The sequence below is a fragment of the Lutra lutra genome, chromosome 5, assembly GCF_902655055.1.
Source record: "Lutra lutra chromosome 5, mLutLut1.2, whole genome shotgun sequence".
Taxonomy (NCBI): domain Eukaryota; kingdom Metazoa; phylum Chordata; class Mammalia; order Carnivora; family Mustelidae; genus Lutra; species Lutra lutra.
Window position 1 is genome coordinate 114,159,163 of NC_062282.1, and position 5,015 is coordinate 114,164,177.

The 5,015-nt window shown below is 37.0% G+C and overlaps 1 non-coding gene across 1 annotated transcript; it reads left to right on the forward strand.

Moving 5' to 3' along the window:
* The first annotated feature begins 1,271 nt into the window (after positions 1–1,271).
* On the forward strand, positions 1,272–1,344 carry TRNAK-CUU (transfer RNA lysine (anticodon CUU)). The gene has a single exon. It is a non-coding gene; the product is annotated as a tRNA-Lys (tRNA).
* Positions 1,345–5,015: the final 3,671 nt, after the last annotated feature.

Sequence of the window (5,015 nt, forward strand, 5' to 3'; positions counted from 1 at the left end):
TGATACTGATTACCTGCTTCTCTTCCTTCCCAGGAGCTCTTTCTTACCATCTCTCATTTCGCATTGGCCTCACCTACAAATAGTTCATCACCTTTCCAAACCAGTTCCAACTCTGAGAAACCTACTGAAATTGATTTGTATCCAAAGACTTGGAGGTTTAAGCAGGGTTGTGCTGATAAATTTTTAACAGTCTGTTCTGGGATGAGGCAGGCAGGGTAGAGGGAGGCCTGACATGTAGCTTTTGCCACTTCTATAGTATAAGTACTTCCACTCTGGCTGGAGTTGGAAAGAGGTGATAACATTTGGCCCATGCAAGTCACATCAGGTAGGCTCCAGCACAACCCTAGACCACTCGGCTTACTAGACTCAAACCAAAGATATTTCCACTATATAATTCCACTATATAGATTTTGTTCTCTAGCTCTAACACAATTAGCTACTATCAAATCTATCACCTCTCAACATGATTCCATTACGCAGCACCCCTGTTTATCCATTAGCTGTATTACAATTGTCCCATTGCTAAGATTATTTCAAATTAAAGCAGACAAAGTGTTTGAAAAACATACATTCAGGTTTAACCCTGAGTTGAAGGAAGTAAATAAATTGTGGGAGGGAAATGGCTTGACTAGCAAATAATGGCTCTCAGGTTATATTTCCTCATGCTTAATATTAATGGATTAATCATGCACAATAAATTTTTCTTTGAGACAAAATGAAGTAACAAAAAAATCATTCAAACGTTGATTTTCATAACTTAGCATTTATAGCTCAAATTCTTCCTCTTCCATGAAGACATTCTACCACATCCTACCACAAAAAGGTTTTATTTCACCACCCAGGTGATATATGCTTGGTGGTCATGGCAAGCTAGATATCTTTTGTATTCCCATCAAAATCCAACACGCAGTAGTTTGTTGACTGATTAACTGATGTTAGCTAAATATGAGTGGTGTTGACCGAAACCAATGGTTCTCTTAATTTGTAGATAAGGTTTCTCTATTTTTTCTAAACCAAAAGTAGGACATACATGATAACAAATAATTCTTTCTGATGTGCAAATTTTTCTTTTAAATGGAAAGTTGTAAAAATGTATGAAACACAAATCACATTTAGTCATCTGTTAACACAAAACAATCTTTCCTGAAAAAAAAAACGGAAGTTATACTGTTAACATGGAAAATATAGGATAGGTAGCATTCTAGTCATTTATTGCTGTGTAACAAATCATCCCAAAATGTAATGTTGTAAAGCGACAACATTCCTGGGGGGCCTGGCTGGCTCAGTTGGTAGAGCATGTGACTCTTGATCTTAGGGTCATGAGTTCAAGCCCCATGTTGGGCTCAGAGCTTACTTAAAAACAACAAGAAAAAGTAACAACACTCCTTTATTATGTTTCAGCATTCGGCTGGATAGTTCTGGTTTGGGATCTCTCTCTAGCTACAAGCACATGATGGCCACAGCTGATAGCTTGACAGAGGGATGCTGTCTGAGGAGCTCTTTATCTGTTTCTACTCTCAGGTGCTTCCTTTCCGTGTGGTCTCACCAGGAGGTCTCTCCAGCAGAGCGGAATCAGGGTAGCCTTATGTCCCACATGATGGCTCAGTAAATACCTTAGGTTGAGCACCCTGAAATAAATTGGGAGAAGCTGCATGGCCTTTCCTTACCTAATTTTAGAGACCACACAACTTCAAGTCCACCATATTCACTTAGTTAAGGTAGTCTCAAAGGGGGAGTGGAATAGACTCTCCCTCTATTGTTATGCTTTTTTTTTTAATATGAAGAATGACTGACATGCAATAAACTGAAGTGAATTTTTGTTTTGACAAATGCATAAACCCATAAAATAATTACCACCACCAATGTAATGAACTTATCCATCACTACTACAAGATTTCTCATATCATTTGGCAATCCCCCCCTCCCATCTCTTCCCCTCCAGTCCCAGGCACCTACTAGTAATCTGCTTTCTGTCAGTGTTGATTAGTTTGCATTTTCTGAATTTTATGTACATTGAACCCTACAAGATGTGCTCTTTGTCTGGCTTATTTTCCTCAGCATAATCACCTTGAGATTCATTCACGTTGTTATACATATCAATAGTTCACAACAATGTTGTGCATAACAATAGTTATTCCCTTGTATGAATATTCCAGAATTCATTTATCCATTCAGATGTTATAGATGTTTGGGGTGTTTCCAATTTGGGGTTTAACAAACAAAGCTGTTATGAACATGTGTATATAGGTTTTGATGTACATTTTCATTACTCTGGGATAAATGCCCAGGTGTATGATAGCTGGGTCCTATGATAAGTATAAGTTTAGCTTTTTAAAAACTGCCACTGTACCATTTTACATTCTCACTAGCAGTATATGGATGATCTAGTTTCTCTGTATCCTTGCCAGCATTTGATGCTATTACTATTTTTTTAATTTTAGGCATTCTGATAGATGTGCCCATTGTGGTTTTAATTTGCCTTTCCCTTAATGATGTTAACATCTTTTCATGTGCCTGTTGCCATCTCTAGATCTTCTTCCATGGAGTGTCTATTTATATCTTCTGCACATTTTCTAATAGAATTTTTAGCATCTATCAGTTTCCAGGTTTAAATTATCTTTAAAATAAATTAAATAATATAAAACAAAATCTTCATGAAATAGCCATTTCCAGTGCTTTTCATTTCCATGTGGTCTTACTTTCTTTCTTCCTTAAGTAATTTCTTTATCATATCTTGTAGTGTGGGTCTGTAAGTCATTTTGTGTCGCTGAAAAACTTTATCTTTTAAAGTTATTTTTGTTGGGTATAGAATTTTAGGTTAACAGACCTTCCCTCCTTCTTTCCTTCCCATTTTTTTTTTTTTGTCTTTCACACTGAAAAGATGTTACTTCCCTGTTTTCTTTCATGCATTGCTTCCAAAGAGAAAACTATTATCATCCTCACCTTCTTTCCTCTATGTAAAATACCTTTTTTTCTCTACCTGTTTTAAGAATTTTTTTCTTACCACTGGGTTTTGAGCAATTTGATTATGATATGCTTTAGTGTGGTGAGTCACATGCCCATCTCTAATCCAAATCCTGGCAAAGGAGAACAGAATTATGATGAAAAATTTAGAACAACTATGACTTATCTCATGGGGATATGCTCACTCTCTCTGAGCCTTTTTTTCCATGATAATGGGAAAAGAAACCAGGAAAAGAAGCCAGTTTTATTAACAAATAAAAGAAGGAAAGAGAAATTTGGAAAAGCAGAGTAGAGACTGAAAATCTTGATTATATCAAAGAACAAGACAGAAATCAATTAAGAGATCTTATATGTCTTGGGTGCATCGGTGGTATAGTAGGTTAAGCATCTGATTCTTGGTTTGGCTCAGGTCATGATCTCAGGGTCGCAGGATTGAGCCCCACGTTGGGCTCCACACTCAGTGATGAGTCAGCTTGGGTTTCTCTCTCTCTTCCCTCTGTCCCCTGTGTGCATGCACACTCACTCTCTCTCAAATGAATAAATAAATCTTTAAAAAAGAGAGAGAGAGAGAACTTGTATTTCTAAATGTACATACCAGGTAATAAGAAATAATCACCCCGGGATAGGGAAGGAAAAACTGAAACAAGATGGGATCAGGAGGGAGACAAACCATAAGGGACTCTTAATCTTACAAAACAAACTGAGGGTTGCTGGGGGGAGGAGGGTAGGGGGAGAGAGGGTATTGGGTTATGGACATTGGGGAGGGTGTGTGATATGGTGAGTGCTGTGAAGTGTGTAAGCCTGACAATTCACAAACCTGTACCCCTGGGGCAAATAATATATTATATGTTAATAAAAATAATTTTTTTAAAAAAGAAAGAAATAATCACTGTGGATATGATGTATTTGTTTAGCTGGCTTGGGATTAGAGTCAAGATAGTATATGCATATAAAGTAAATATTTTAGGCATCCAGGAAGAATCAGGCCTGGGTAGGAAAAAAGTCGGCTCTGTCTGTGTAAAGACAGCAGGCCTCAGTTTACATATTTTGTATAAAGAGATTTTTCTACTGTAAGAGAAGTGCTATATGACCTTCTAAAACAAGGAGAGCAAAGCAAGGGGCAGCATTATAATCTCAAATCAAAGTTCTAAAGAGGCACCCTGACCTTTAGTTCCTCAAATGGTGCCAGTACACAAGATGAGAAGTGTGTGTCCTTCTGTTTGTCCCTAGCAATTTATCAACCTCAGGGATGAAGAAGGAACTTATCTGAGAGTCCTATAGGCAATTGCATTTATAAATTTTGTCTTAGCCAGCAAAAAACAAAGTCCTTTATGAATGTGGGAATTTCATAGCCAGATTGAATACCATAATCTAAACAAAACTGATGGTTCTTATCAAAGTCTTAATTATACTTCCTCAGAATGGTAAAATTACGAGAAAATGAAGACATAAGAGTACATCACAAAACATCATTCATGTACTCCATTCACTTCATTTCTGAAAGAATTATCTAAAAGGGGAGGAAAACACACTTAAAAGACTGGATAGGCCAAAATCTAGCCGAGGATGATAGTTTTACAGAAGGACCGTGCTTCTGTGAAAACAAAAAACAAACAAAAAAAACTTAAAAGTCCTAATTCTTATGTGCATATCCTTCTGATATTTGACTAGGGGCTGTGGTTTGATGGAACGTGAGAAATTTCAGGTTCTTACTAAAGTTATTCCGACACCAGCATATCAGGAGTCCATTTATTTCACATACTTTCAGAAATAAACAACACATATGAACGTCCTCAGTGGCCCAGTCAGGAGGGATTTCTCTGCCCACAGATGATATTACACATCTCTCTGTTAACTCTGAAATCCAAATGCAAAATCCAGCTTTTAGGAAGATTACCATATGGATTTGTAACACCCTCTGAGACACTGGTTCTACAACCAAAAGACTAGAAGACACTTCCCTGTATGAGATTTTGGATGAAAAATACAGTATAGATATACAATGTCACTTTCACATGTTACTTTTCTTATGAGAAGACATAAGCACTAGA